Source organism: Prorops nasuta, unplaced genomic scaffold, assembly GCF_024137725.1.
Source record: "Prorops nasuta isolate Cenicafe-Biocafe unplaced genomic scaffold, Cenicafe_Pnas_1.2 PNAS00004, whole genome shotgun sequence".
Taxonomy (NCBI): Eukaryota; Metazoa; Arthropoda; class Insecta; order Hymenoptera; family Bethylidae; genus Prorops; species Prorops nasuta.
In genome coordinates this window covers 8469844-8485948 of record NW_027116801.1, presented here as the reverse complement: position 1 = coordinate 8485948, position 16105 = coordinate 8469844, and the positions used below count along the sequence as shown (strand labels likewise).

The following is a 16105-nucleotide window of genomic DNA, read 5'->3' as shown; positions in this document are numbered from 1 at the left end:
ATATATATATATATATATATATATATATATATACGTTCTGCTTGAGAAATAAGATTGAGAGAGAGAGGGAGAAGAGTTTCTCGTACAATACGCGTAAAGCAGAAGTTCGGGCTGGTGTAAGAAAGCAAAAGGCCGTCTTTCGCCGGAGCGAAGAGTCGACCCAAGCCAAGAAACACATATTTGTAGACCGAGTTGAGTTTGGTATCGTCCAGATACGCCCTGTGACTCCTTTGCCCTCGAAACCCCTTCCGACACGTTCGAGTCTGCCAAGAATATTCCGCAGGCCCGTTCATCACGGAGATTATTACAAGGGAGTAATATTGCAACGTGTGCTTTTTGCCCAGATCCTTTTCATCCCCATCATTATCGTGGACGATTCACGCGGCCTTTCAGTTTCTGCCAATGATCAGAATTATTCCCATGCAGAGTTGACCCGGCCTGATCCTAACCCAGTCCCGCTTATTAATACTCCTCTTGACGAGACTCCTCGAGCTGTGCGCAGCCCGGATGAATTATCAAAACATGTATGCAAAATTATGGAAATGTATTTGCGATGAGTCCATGTACCGTCTGGCCGTTACACTTTAACGAGACTTTTCTCTCGCTACTCCACGGCACTTTTGGCGACGTTCTACCAAAGCTCTCTACCACGATGCTTAATAACCCTGGAAAAAGCCACTCTAACGCACATTAATGCCACTTTAATTTGCCATTTAATATCCGATCTGTCCCCTCCCATTTCAACCCCTTCTCTTCCTCTCTCTCTCTCTCTCTCTCTCTCTCTCTCTCTCTCTCTCTCTCTCTCTCACCGGTTCCATCGACTTTTCCACTTGCTTATGTCGTCTTCTTGATTTACACGTGGCGGTAAATAGTCAGGGATTTATATGCACCGGCTAGGAGAAATTCCAGCACCGCTATATCCCATGTGTAACTGCGGGTAGCGTGGTTCAAATGGCCACGTTTGTAAAATCGATCCCGACGCAAAGAGAAAAAGAAGCGATGAGTGAGTTGGAGGGGGGAGGAAAAAATTCAAGAGACTCGTCGAGAATAGCAGTGGAATTGCCATTGTGTTGCCGGCCACTTCATCTATTCCTAATCATTCCCCACGAGAAATCGTACCTTCTCGACCAACTGGCACTGCGGAGTCTATGGAGGGGGGTGTAGAAGAGCGAAAGTTTCGCGAGCGTATATAATACAGAGAAGAACCGAAACTTATCGTCCATCCGGACAAAGTTAGCAGAATGATTAGAAAAACGATTAAGAGTGAAAGAAAAAGCACGGCGAGATAAATTTACGCGGCTCGTTAGGACCATTATGCATGTCTTCTGACAATCTGTCCGGCGTCATTAGCAACAAAGCCATGGATCTCCGCCATTTGTTCTTTTCCGCGCAATGGCGGTTTCGTTAACACTTGGCATCTTGACAAGAGACTCGATTGCAAACATTCGAATGGTCGTTGGGTCTCTTCGTGGCACCTGACGAATGGGCTATGACCGACAACAATGCTGCCTCCCTATAGAAATCACGCTGGATAAAAAGCTTGGCTTTTCTTGTCGATCGGAGAGGAATTAATTAAGATGGGTGAAAAATTCAGCGAGGCAACGGCGGGGGTAAAAATGCACCTTTTAATGTTTATTAATGTCAGGGGAATCGGGAATACGTCAAAATTCAGAGCTTGTCGGGGTTCAGAGGGTTTGGACTTTGCAAGAAATTAGGGTTTGAAATAGTTAGCGTGGAGAGACCACGGCCATGGGGTCTATACGGCTGCCAGCGTAAATGTGTTGGTCCGGCAGAGTGCAAGAAGGCTACGAGACAAAAGCATCTACTCGGACTCGGGGACGATCAATCAATGTTGCCCGTCCGACGGTAAAACAATACGATGTTGCCTCCATAATTGACGGGAATCCATCATCCTTGTTTCGCTACTTCTCCCACCGGAATCCCGACCTCCGCAAGCTCCCGGCTTGATTAATCCTAACTTGCGCCAGTCCGGTCATTAGGACCTTCCAAAAGCATTCCAAGACTCAAACAGGATAATGTCATTAGAGGCTCGCGAGTGGCCCTGAAATTTAAAAACGAGATTGCATGGCCTCTTACGATCAGCCATTTCTTCGATACTTTATTATAATTATACTTTGCTATGGAATAAGATCGGTTGATAATTGAGAATTTTGTTGGAGTAACGCGCATATGGGGAGCATCCAGATGTTCGGAGAGGAATTCCGCGCAAGAAGGGTTGACGCTGGGTGAAAGGATCCCGTGATAACGGTGAATGTAGTGAAGGTGAAGTATGTCTGGCGAAGGAGGGAGATTGGTAAGCCCCAAATCCTTGAGCTTAACTAATTCCTGCATGAGTTACGGGCAAGCCGCGGCTAATTCCAAATAAATATTCGGAATACAGATTATGTTAATCGCCAGGATGCAAATTAGACGCGGCTAAGAGAAGATGTACGTACCCTCCGTGGCTCGAGCAACCAGCCACGTTTCCATTTTTGAGCGTTCGCCGCGTTGACAAGTGAAACCCACGTGTGCCAGTATACAGCGTATTGCTCAAGCCTTACGTTCATCCCAGGAGCATGCAACAATGTGTATACGTGCAGACTTATATAGATATATATATATATATATATTCACGAAGAATTCCGATCGAATCAGCGAATACGCGAAATTTCATTACTGAGAATTCAAACTTTGCGATGACAACGTTATAATTAATAAGATGAGAAGGGGGGGGGGAGGAAAAAGAGAAGGATGCACAGGTAGTTTTGTCTAAATCCAGGCGTGTAAGCATGACAGTGAATTACTGGCGTAGTCTGGCAGGCACTGGTCGGGGATCTAAGTGGCAAGTAGGTAAGTAACTTGGAAGTTGGAGAGCTAGACTCGCCTCCATAGCTAGCGGATACATGGAGAAGATAGGTTTGTGTGGGTGCGGAGTGTGTTGGTTGCTGCACGTATGCGCAGCCACCTTGGCTCGAGTTTACCTTGGTGGTAAACTCTAGTAGGTACCTACGGCGGAAACTCTACTCTAATGCAGAGTAATGTTGATTTATGCCCGCGTTGGTCTCGTTCTACACCCCCTTTCACAACCCCATCTACCTATTCCCGACGCTATACACGCCGACTGAAGAAAATTACGTTTCAGTCCGCGATATCGGAATCTCAATGTTGATAAACGTGTCCCAGCTTTTTCGTTCTACTTATTCTACAGTCACGTCAGCACTGTCCGTCGTATTTCATGAAAACTCCGTCCTTGTACCGTTTGACGTCTTAATCCATCAAACGCGCAAAAGGATTCCTATAAGGATGTATGAAAACAACGGATATACGGTTCCTCCTCCTATAAATATTCAAACGCTCGAATTGCATTTCAATGGAGACGTTTTAATCCTTATCTATCGAGACTTTTCCTCGTCTCCCGTGGGCACGGCCTTGCAGGAATTTCAGGTTATACGTATATATATATATATATCTCTCTCTCTCCACTGCAGGTACAGGAGAGAGAAGCGATGGATGCTGGGGTCGCGAAACGGTTCATACATATTTGCGACGTACGTAACGACGTGCAATTGTATGCACGAAGGCATACGCGAAGGATAGCGGAGGATGAGGATAGATGTGAATACACAACGCGTGGGTAAATGCTTTATTGCGGATCCGTGGATCCTTGCGCGGCCATGAAGCCGCTATTGGACGAACGTTCATACACGCGAAACCGGCACGAGCGCACGTACGATCAGCACGATACGATCGTAAAGTCTTCGCACACAGAGACGAGCTCGCGCAAAGCGAAATTCTAGTGTTCGTGCCGGGGTGGAGGTAGGAGTGTGAGTGAAGCTGGCGTATTGGACGCGTTCCCTGGAAGTGTAGCACCTGTACAGAATCTATGGCTGTCTTTGTACGTGTGCGTGCGTGTGCACGCGTTTACGAGTGGAACCGAGAGAGAGAGAGAGAGAGAGAGTGTATGTGTGCGAAGCTTGCCGAGACGCGCATGTAGTATATATACTATACGTAGCGTGTAACATACGTATGTACGCGTTCCACGAGGATACAGTGGATCGCTAGCGATACAAATGCATCAGTTTCACGGCTCGTCGGACAAGACAACGAGATTCATGCCCTCCTCATGCATGAATCAACAACCTTTTCCATATTTACATAACAACGCTTGACTCGTACGGCCATTGGTGGGAGGCGCTTGACAGATTGGGAGTATGGATGGATATAGCCTGTATTTCAACTGGTCGTCCTTCGTTTCTTGCCTAGGGAGATTAAGGGCCTGCGGTGGAGCCTATAGTCTAGACTTTGTCCACTGTTTCTCTCCTCTGCCTGGATCTTCCCGCGTTTATCCAACCTTGACTCGCTCATCCCGAAAATTATATTTCTCCGAAAATACGAATAATTGTCGGAAAATAATGGTGGAGGGGGACGATTCGTAGTTGGACGGACTCGAATGTGTATTCCATTATAAAGTATATGGAGATGGATAAGCTTGGAAAGAATAATGGCTGGTTAGAGGAGAATCTCGCAAGAATCGGTGGCTACTGGCTCCCAGCGCACCGAAGGACGAGTGGGATGAAGTAATCCTCGTTATGGAACCGGTACACTCGTACTCTCTATTTCCACATGCATGCAGTCGATAGAGTGAACGCTTCGATGCGTAATTTCTAAATACATCCTATTATAAATGAGGGGAAGAGACGTTGCTGCTTTTATTGTACTCGCGTGCAAGTAGGTCTCTCGCCAGGCAAGATTTATTCAACGTATAAATTACGCGAGCTGCTGTGTTACTCTAAAAATCCATGGCAATTAAATTGTTTCCCAAATAGGGCTAATAGGAGCGTGCGAAAAAAACCTGCAATTTTTCACTGTGAAGCTCGCGATCGCGTGAAGTTTCATTGCAGAAACAGGGGAGGGGAGGGGGGGAGGGACTTTGACAAGCACGTGTGGTATATAGTAGATATTGGAGCAGTTCTGGTATGCGAATGGCGAGTTTGCAGAAGGAGTTGGACGCCGGGGAAGTTTGCCTCGCGACAGCCGTGGGCAAAATGTGAACGTAGCCGGAGGCAGCGTTCTCCTTCGTATTCCTCGAGGAAGGGAAGGCGTGACAAGATTGCAAAGTAAAAGGAGCCAGCATAGAGTCACCCGCGCAAGAGGGTGACATGCTGCCGAGCCGGTTGCTCCCCAAACCGGCCACAACAAGCAGGTGAACATAACCTAACTAAGAATGTAGACCAACACGAATAAAACATTTTCCTAACATATATATATATTATTATACTCGCTTCGGCTTTATACCAGACTCGCTATTCACATTCAAATTTAGAGGGATTCCGGGAATATATTTATTGGAATTAATTCAAGACGCGAAAAAACTTTTATCGATGGATTCTATATAGTGTGATAGATCGAGGTAATACTGATCAAGGTTAGGTATGCGTATCGTTCTAGCCCATACTGATACTCGCAGGTTAAAGCGTCTGTGTGTCCGGAGCGACGCGTAATTTAGCAGAGGAGAACGTCGTGCGCAATTTAAGCCCGTCGTGAATCATCGGCTGTGCCTTAAGCTCGCCGCCGAAAGTGTCCCGTAATACTCCGAGAACTCACGCGTCTCCTCTGATATTGCATTATGGGATTTTAATCGTTGATACGACGTTTAGCTCATCCTTGTCAGAATTATATTTCTCAAATGCATATATATATATATATATATATACATATACCACATTGCTTTCTGAATCTAGCAGCGTTCAAGTTTTAAGAAACAGTGGGTATGTTTATTTTAGTATAGAAAGTTGCTACACTTTTCATACATTTTTTGGCTTTTTACGGTGTCGAGTTGTATTCACGACGAATATAAAGACAGAAATACCAAAAAGTGTAGAAATTGCAAGAACCGTTGCTGAAGAAAACAGAGAACAATGGCATTGATCGTAATATTATTTTTAATAGTGATTTTGTCGTGATCGAGCTATATTATATATTTTTGGCGTTGTTTGCAGTGGAGCCTATCAGACGGCGCCTATAATTGTTGTCAGGAAGGAATGTGCCAGTTAAGAGAAACACTGACGCCAATGGGCTTCGACAGCCAAGCGTAAAAACGGGAATAAATGTCGGGCGCGAGAATGTCGAGGAAGAAGTAGCATTTCGAATTTGTCTCAGGGAGGAAGCATCGATGAAGAAAGAAACAACACTTTGAGAGTTTATCGTGGAATGAAAAGGCATCATCAGGATGGTGGAGGAAGGAGTATTCCGTGACCCGAGCGATCGGCACGTCCGGTGAAGGAGGAGGAGAGGAGGCGGTGGGGGAGGGGGAGGCGACGGGGCAGCGAATATTTTCGGAGCGAGTAGGCCGAGAAAAGCAGAGAAAAAAAGATCTCGCAGGCGGAACTGCCGAACGGAGAAAGAGAGGAGGAGACCGGAGAGTAGAAAGGTTAGCTATAGAGAGCAGGTTCTCACGCGAGTAGAAGAGACGGACGAGGAAAGATGGCGGCAGCGGCCCCGGCAAAGCCAACCGGTTGCCTCTCGGAGCTTCTTCTTCTTCTTCTTCGTCCTCTTCTTCTGCTTCCTCTTCAGCTTTTAGAAGAGGCTGCTCCAACCTGCCCCCGGGATTAGCCGGCATTCATAATCTTCCTATGTGTGTGTGTGTTATCCATATTCTCCACGAATTCCGATTCGACTATCGTTGATAATCCAATCCTCATTACAGAATTTTCATTCGCACGTGTATGTATACTATAACTTATATAATTGTCCTAATTACACCTGATGATGTACATTCGCACTGAAAATTCTTAATCCTTGAAGAGTCCTGATAGCAGTGCACGAAAGAAAACCGGAAGCGAAAGAGGAAAAAGTTTTCGAATCTGGGATATTTACGGCATTTCTATGGTCCCCATTTTACCACCACCACGTTAACCCAGACACAATTCACACTGTCGCACACACACTTAAAATTGAAGAGATCGCTTTTTTTTTATACGAATTTAGTTTTGACTCTACTAGGAATATGGTCAAAAATTGAATAAATATTTTTCTTAATCGTTAGACGTAGGATATATATTCAACTTGGTACATTTTTCTTTTGAAACAGGTTATGTGTCATTTGCAAGGAGAGCGGATATCGGGCGAAACTGCGAGTGATTGCAATTTTGATGGAGCGTGGGCCGTAGAGCAAACAAGAACAACAAACAGGTCAATTCCGGTGCGTTTTTACCGCGGGATGGTGAACTGGATTTTGTTGATGAATATAGCGAGTGATCGTAGAATCGAGCAAGGCGAGCGGCCATAATGCACTGGCCAACGGAAAGCAATAGGTCAGCAAGAGGCTTGAAACGGTGACCACTCCCCTTCTTACCCCTCGTTCGTTCGATCGGGCTTACTCTACACCTACACCTATATTCACTTTTACCCCCTCGCGCCGATACGTTCACCTGCTTCTCTCCCTCCCACTCCCTTTTTAATCCCTTTTTTCCTCCTCTTTCTATTTTTCTCTGTCTTTTTATCTATCTGCCTGTCTGCCTCCCTCCCACCCCCCTCTTTACTCCCCTTCTCCCTACTATACACTGGACCCACTGCTACTACGCGATCCTCCTCGATTTATCGACTTTTTCCATGGTATATAGGCTTTTTAGCACCGTCTCGATTAATCCTGTACGCTCGGCACACCGCGAGCTTATACTTTCCCTTATTGTTTCTATACAATGCACAAACCTCTGGATTTAACCCCCCACCAATCCCTCCTATCATCCAAGAGGATTAACGCCAGGAAATATGATGAAACCGCCCAATCGAAATTCACCTTTTACCTGCTTCACTTTTCGCGAATCTCCTTTTATAATTAACGTAGGATAAAATTTGCAATGATTTTTCGCAAGATATTTTGCAGGAAGAATTTTTCAGTCTCGTAATTGAATTCATCGATTAGCGGAGGCGATAAATTTCACCCTTAAGCCGCGTTGGCAGGAGAAAGATTTATCATATCCCGGGATAGAATGACAAGTTCCTCATAATCCGAGTCCATGGAGGCGTGCACACAGCACGCATGCACCAAGTGCGCGAGAGCAAAGTGCGAGCAGGCAACAGATCTCAACGATAAGATCGCCGGTGTTTACGGTAAATCACGGTGAGCAGCGAGAACGCGATATATAAGACGAATATATTTATCGGATTCCGTTATATGCGCTTTGATCATTGGCTTTCCACTTGGCTCTTTTTTACACGAGTATTTCGCGCGGGGATTCCTTATCACGACGGCGCGGCGCTTTATTACGTGCAACCGCTACTTAAACTCGACTAAATGCATATACTAATTCGTAGGCTGAATTATGCTTGGGAAAATCGACATCGGCTTGTAAAAGCAAGTTGCGTGTCGAATTATGATGCGCGGACTTGTTCCCTGGATAAAATCAACGCTCGGAATTAATTGCGCGAGCCGACATAATTTGTTTAAGCTCCTCGTAAATTTTGGATTTTTTATGAGTCACGTAATTTTAAAGATAGAGACGATTGTAATTGAAGATTCTTAATTGAGTCTGGCGGCGAATGAGAGCGTTTAATTTCTCAGGAGGATTTTTGTGCCCCGGGAGAGAGAAAACATGGCGTCCGCAAGATCGGGGAAGCGCGTCGGGACGCCTAATTAATTTAGAACACAATCGTGGCTCGGCTGAAAAGTCGGCGAGGAGAGGAGAGGAGAGGAGAGGAGTCCCAGGACGGACAGGCCCGGCTCGAGAGGAGCAACAAGGTGGCTGCGAGGCAGGGACGAGAGATCAGAACCAGTTTCATCTCTTAAACGCTTAATTAAGGTCGCCGAGTGAAATAGGGATACGTAAATCCGAGTGACGCCGGCTCAAGTAAGACGCTACCCCGCCAAAGAGAGACATCAATACGCGCGCACACACTCGTTCCCAGCACGCATCGAACTCTTTTGCCTTTCAATTTATCGTTAACGGCTCTATCTACCTCCACCCCCACCCCTTGTACAACCTCCTCCGCTACCCCAACCAGTCTCTCACTTTTATCGCCAATTCTCCAACGTAACCAGAGCAATTATTGTGCTCGACCGTAACAGTCCCGCAGATTGCCATAATTAGGGCTGCCTGAGACTCTGACTTTTCCCATAAGCCCCTGTCAACGGGCCTCCACCTTCCTTCCCCCCCCCCCTATTCACTACGTCTTATTACTCCTTCTTTCATTCAACTTTTCTCCCATTCAGTGCTTAATTGGACTTGACCGGTCCGTTTCCTCTCTCTCTCTCTCTCTCTCTCTCTCTCTCTCTCTTTATTATCGTCCATTTATTTAGTAAATCCGCAGTCCCGTTGGAATTAATAACTCAAAGTATACAGAGAACCTAATTGAAAATTGCACAGAGACGAATTATAAATGACGAGTTTTTTATTTGAAAATCTAGAAACGAGTATATATATATATATAGGGTTTCCCTGCGCCCAACTGCTCCATAATTCATGAATCGCTCATCGCCGTATCAAGGCAGAGCGGAGCGATTAGTATGCGCTTCCGTTTCCAATAAAATTCCTCGCAATAAAAAAATTAGTCTCGTTTTTCCCCCGTAAATTCGCCCGGGAGAATTTTCCAAGCGAGCGTCTTCGCGCGAGGCACAAATTATGGGTAAATTTATGGTTTGTCGTATATGTGCCAAGAAAGTGATAAATCGCTGACTATAATTGCAGGAAAATCAAATAAACAGAACTTGGAATTGTCTTATGGAGAAACAATGCATCCCAACGTACTTCCGCGCATAAATTTGCAAGTAAAACGTTTAGTATACTCTTTCGACATTTGTTTTCCCGCGTTGGAAGTATAGCAGCATGGGCATGAATCAACTCTTACGAAGATTATTCGAATTGTATCAAATGGCATTATTTAAGTATAATGTATAATCTGATGTAGGAGTCGCGCTCTCCCTCTCCCTCTCTCTCTCTCTCTCGACAACCATCCAGATTAACGCGAGATAAGGCATAGAGACGCGTGTTGCGCGCTTGAACCCGATGCGACCCTAAGCTAAGCACGAATATGGCGTGTTTTTATCTGGTCGCATTCTGCAAAACTTACCATTGTAGAGCCGATATTCCTTAACAAGTGGCACGATGTTTATCGACTTGTGCCAGCTCAGAGGAAGACTGAATAATTACGGCGAGTCCCTGGTACAGGTGTTTTAGTCGTTTCATGTTAATCAGAGGCCACGTAGAGCAGTAGTCCCAGAAAGGAGAGAATAAGAAAAGAAAGAGAGACAGAGGCATATGCAAATAGTTCAACTTGTGCATTTTACGCATGAGAAGGATGATAAGATTTATTCTCGGCTACTTGGCGCGAGTAAACATTTTTCTTTTCTCTCTTTGCACGCGCGCTTCCAATGGAACGATTATAATGAGAAACCTACATATTTGCAAGGAGTCAAAAGTTTCATAAACCTGTTCGTGCGTTTGGTGCGGTACAAGAGAGAGAGAGAGAGAACGGGAAGAATAGATACTAATCTTTCATACGACTCCTTACCTCTTAACGGACAGTTAATTGTTCATTTATAAGAACCGCTGTCTTATTATCTGATCCGGTAGGTGGATTTTTAGCACGATCCAGTATACAAGTGACTGGCGTGCTTCTCGCTAATTATTTTCACGCCTTTTCTATCGTTTTACCAGCAACGTCTCTCCCTCTTGTCGTTCCATGCGCGAGATTTTCCACTACGGGGTTTTCATGAAGAAAGCGGCACGACTTCCGTTATGGCGCATAGTTTCAAATTCCATGCCTATATAATTTGCTGGTAATCGTAATTAAGCGTACGATGATTACAAAGTAGTTCAAGTTGTACAATAACACGATCTTGATACGTTCAAGGACCAGCGGCGACACCTTGAGTATATTCCAGAGTGTACTTTGCAATCTCTCTGTGCCATCGCGACAGCCTGGTTTAAACTATAGCTATCGTGTAGTGTAGTCCATGTCCTCTGCTCGTGTGATGCTCTCCCCCCCCCCTTTTCATCCCTCCTCGTCGCTCATCTACCCCTCGTTCCCTCTCTGTTCAATCCTGTTCTTTCCTGCTCCTCGTTATTCCCTGTCCTCCCCCTCCTCTTCCTCCTCCTCATCTTATGTTCTCCGTCTCTCGACTCATTCCCCCTGTTTCTCTCTCATTCGCCGGCCGCGTGACACCATCGAGCACCCAAACCCCATCCCGCAGTCCTAGCACGTACTTTCGGCCAAAACGAGCATTTAAACTAAAATATTGTCCGACCGAAGTTGAACTTATAAATCAAACGATGAAACTGCTGTTTTTCGACTTGGCTGTCAGCGGCGGATACGTTTGAATGCGAAGCACAGATTAAAACTTATTTACAAAACTAGATTCGTTCACTTTCAACAATGAACACGATGATATTTGATACGCGAAGGATTTCTCGGAAAAATCGTTTGGTTTAGAAATCCATTTTTAGGTAAGAAACTGTCCGTTTACCAGAGTCCTCGATAGAAATCCATGGAAGAACCGTGATATTTTCGCGATTCTCTTCTCGTTCCAGTAATAATGCCGAGTATCCGCATCAAGATCGTGGAGTAATCGAGGAGATCGATGCCAGATAGGATTTTCTTGGAACGAAGCAAATTTCGAAGGAGCGGCGATGTGCGAGGAGGAGAGTCCAGTGGTATGACCAGAGCGATAGAAAAAAGAAGCGGTAGGAGCAGTGGCCTTGGAAAAATGGCAGGCGCGTATACCGTTAGCTTCACGCAGTTTAGCCAGCAAGATTTTAGTGACGCTCTTTTTTTATGACCCACCAAATTTACGAGAGCAGTGGTTAAGGTCATTTTAAACGACAAGGAGCCACCACCAGGCAGAGGCACGTACAGGTGATGCAATTCAGCTTGACCTTGCTCCAAAACCTTTTCGCACCCCAAACGACCCCCCTTGTACTTTTATTCTTCCCCTCGCGCCTCTTCGAGCACCAAAAGAATCCATTGTACTTCCAAACGAAGCAATTTCAATATTTTTTGTCAACGCTAAGGTCACGTCAAGCCCTCCAAGCTACTTCGACCAAACTGACGAGGTGATTCTCGCGATACGAAAATAACTTATCCTTCCATCGTTATTTCGACTATTCACAATTTTCCAAACTCATCGATTCTTGTGAATTATTATTGTCCGAGTATAAACAAAATCAGTAGAGAGCCATTAAAAAATTTAATTAATCGAGATAATAATGATAACAAAAAAATATTCCCTTGAGACTATACATGGCAATACGTCCTTGGTTGAATTTTTATAAAATTTATTGAAAGGTTATTTGGTATTCAGTGAAAAGTTGAAGCTTCGTTAGCCGACGGCCGGCATAACAGTGTTTCGGATAGAATCAGTCTGCTTTAATTTCGCATTTAACACGTCCTCTGCCAGCTTGGCGTCAGCGGCATCAAATTTTGACTCCACTTGTTCGCCGTGGCGTCTGTCAGCATTACTAAACAAACTGTACTTAACAACTGGCATTTTGTGGTTGAACAAAATCGTGCCAGATGAACGCTGACTGTTTTAAGTTTTGTGTTGTCGACACGACAGCCAAATATTTATCGTGGCTGACGCATTTATTGCCACTTGCATATTAATTTGCCAGCCACACCGGAAGTAATCCCTTCGCTCTTATATCCTAGTCTAGAACGAAAATAGAAAATCACTTTTAAACGTTCTAGCTATCGAAGTATCTAATTCTCTAAACTGTCCAATATCTCCAAACATCGATCTTCTCGCGGGATCCTCGTGTATTGTGTTTTTACAGCGTGACGTATAGAATATAGTGAAATAAATTTTTCTCCTTCGAGTTTCCCTCTTCTTTATTACGATCGGTGATATACAGTGAAAATCCCATAGATCGCCCGAGACGTCATGGCACGAATTGCGAAGATAAGACCGGTTGGTACGGCTCGACTGGCTCGCTTCTCCAGCAGAGTTGATCTAAGAGCGCACGACGCCCTTTATCATTCGGGGGTTTGTTAAGTTTCGGGCGTCACTTATCTCGCGGCCGCGGGCGCTGTGACCGTGCGGGGGTGGAGAGCAAAGATGGGATAGGAGAGAATGGATAGAGGAGGGAATGAGAGGAGTGAGAGAGAGAGAGAGAGAGAGAGAGAGAAAGGGAGAAATGGGATAGGGGCTCCGGTGGACACGGTCGCAAATGCTACTAAGCGAGAAGGGTGGTTCAGGGGTGGAAGGTACTCGCTGGGGGTTGGGACCAAAAGAGCGAGGCATCGGGTGACGTCGCGACGCCCCGGGCACTCCGAGCAAGTTCTCGAAAGTGTCGGCTAAACTGATATGAGAAATGGCCGCTTCGTGCTAGCCGTAGGGGATGAAGGAGCTACACCTATTCGTTACAGCCTCCCACTTTGGGATGTCCTGAGCCATTCCGTAGGCGTTTACCTCGCAATAACCAACGCTCTATCAATATTAATTTAAACTTTACCCTTCGTTGACATCCATCATTATAGACTATTAATTCATCAGTCGCTCGGCTAACCAACTATATTGACCAATTGTTACCGAATTAAAAAGCTTCCTGACCCACTTTTCTCAGCCACGGTGCTGTGCCTTAGTCAAAAAGCGATTATTGAAGAGATTGGAAATTGCTGTAAGAAGAAGTTTGTTACTCGGGAGTAAATATCGATGAAAGAAGATTTATGGACTGGATAGAAATTTGATATTATTTCTCGTTTGGCGGTTTTCGGAATGAAACGGGCTTTCGAGGGAGGAAAGCGGTGGTTGATTCCAGGGGAGGTGGGATAGTTTGGGGAGGCGCATAAGAAACTGGAGGATGGGAAGGTGGAGGCAAAGGAACGCTTATCACCGCTTGCAGCCGCGCCGACCGTCGGATCCTTATTTATGGCCTCCGTGAGACGTCGCTGCGCTATACACCATCCATTTCACCCCCCAAAACTTCCCTTATTTTTACCCGACCCGTCCCCTTGCGAAATCGAACCCTTTCCCTATCCCCCGATCGAATATTTTCCAGATAAAACCAAATAACTTCCATGGCCAACGCTAATATCCCAAAACTTTCCAGCCTCGTCTAATTGTCCTCGAAACTTTTGGACGCCACGAATATATAAGCACATAGCTAACGTGATCAAGAAAAATCGAGTATTTAGGCTAAGGAAAATTGTAATGTAATTTTCGTTACATTCAAAGATCGAACAATAACGGGAGCAGTATTAATTATTTTGCTGATAGTCTACAGGAAATTTGAATAAATATATAGCTGCGTGCAGGCATATTTTAGAGGGACACGAGTATAATTATTTGCTATTTGGCACGGGCTGTTGGCTTTTGTAACTAGTCAGAAATGAATGGTCGTTTACAAGTACATCGATTTGATTGACGCATGATTTATACGAAGAGGACCAAGTACTGAATTATCGGCCACAGACGACGTATGGTAATAGAGAGGGAAAACGGGTTAAAAACTTTGAGGAAAATGCTAAACAAAAGCAATATTTTATTTCTAGTAGCCAAAGAGAGATGATATCAGACATCTTACACTTTGGTCTATTCTAGAAAATTTATTACCAAGAGTTGTTAGTCCATTGACAATAATTTATTAAAACCATAAATCAGTTTCATTAATTATTCCAAGATTCACTCTCTTCATTCGATTGGTCAATGAATCACAGCAGCGTGACAAAATATAATTCATGAAATTTAAATATTACAAGCTCATTCGGAATGACTGTGAGTAATTTACGGAACACGTGCTTCGAATCTGGCAAGACGCTAGTTTTTTCGCGAAGCACTGCACACTCGGGTGGAAAAAGTGGTGCGCGCCGGTAGAGATGTCGCAGTGACGAGTTAAGAGGGAGTTTAGGGTGTATCGAAGGTCGCGGAGGAGAAAAAAGGCGAAGCTTCAATGACTTACCGTAGTGGGCAATTGGAAGGATCAGCGGCTCATGAGGTTGGGTACCGCTTGCGGCAGGGTCCGCGTGCACTCGCAGCAGTTCATGACAGCTGATCGTCGAGGGGTTGCAAGTTGGCCAGTGGAGCGAAATCTCCTCTTCGGTGAAGAGAGAGAGAGAGAGAGGGCGGTGGTGGAGCACGAGGAGGCTAGGCGAGGCGAGGCGCGAAAGACGTTCGCCGAGAAATTTGGTGTAGGCCCCTGGGTGATCCTGGGTGCGAGCCCGGGGAAACCCGGGCGACTCCACTAGTCCAGAGAGAAGAGATTGGAGTTTGCCTGGTGAGGTGTCCAGGTGTCCGCGGATATTCGGCGGGGACACCGCGGGTCCCGGGGGATATCGCTTCGCGGAAGTTCTTGGCGACGCTTCGCTGACTCCGCGGTCCAAAGCAAACTTGTCGGATGGCAATACGTGAGTTAAATGTTCACCGCGAATGGTTTACGGCCGATAGTCCACACCTCGCGCCGCCACGCGGCGCTGCCTCCGTGCTGCCTCCTCGTGTTCGCGCCCCTCGCCTCTCCTCGAGCCCACACACACACGCACCAACACACTTTCGCTCCCTCCGGTTCTCTCTCCTTCTAGCGCCGTGTCTCTCGCAGCCATTTCGTTCTCGTTCTCGTTCGCGCGCTCTCGCAGGCAACCTCTCTCTCTCTCTCCACCCTCTGCCCCTTCTCTATCCCTCCCTCTCTCTCTCTCTCTCTCTCTCTCTCTCTTTTCCCCAACTCGTCCTTCTTTGTTGTCCACACGAGCCAGGGAGCCCCGAACCCTCGCCAGTTGTCCTGCGACCGGTGCAGAGGCGGGGAATGCGCGAGAGAGACCTACGGCATCTGTATATGTGTGTATATGAGAGAGAAAGAGAGAGAGAGAGAGAGAGAGAGAGGGAACGACCGAGGGTGCGAGGCAGATGAAGTGAATCGGCCACTCGTGCGACGAAGGAAGATGGATATAGGTGGAAAAGACAGCGATGAAGGAGCAAACTAGTGGCGAGACGAAGATGGAGTAGAGACCAACACACGTTCGGCTACTCACGGATGGCTCGGGATTTATGTGCAAGGGCGTTGTTAATGGCGGGAGGGGATATATACCGTCCTTTTCTCTCTTTCTCCCTCCCCCCCCCCTCTCCTCTCTTTCTCTCTCACTATGTCTCGCTCGCACAACTTCCTAGTCTCTCCCGTTT

At 45.9% G+C, this 16105-nt stretch overlaps 1 protein-coding gene across 4 annotated transcripts in view; it reads right to left on the bottom strand.

The window, feature by feature from the left end:
- Window positions 1–16105, bottom strand: part of Ubx (Ultrabithorax) — a 212123-nt gene that overhangs the window by 73648 nt on the left and 122370 nt on the right. The window contains exon 1 of one of the 4 annotated variants that reach the window (XM_066726506.1): window positions 14895–15311. The exons of the other annotated variants lie outside the window; for them this stretch is intronic. The gene's annotated coding sequence lies outside the window, so the exon portion shown is untranslated. Of the gene's footprint in view, window positions 1–14894; window positions 15312–16105 lie in introns of those variants that run through there. 4 annotated transcript variants of the gene reach the window in all.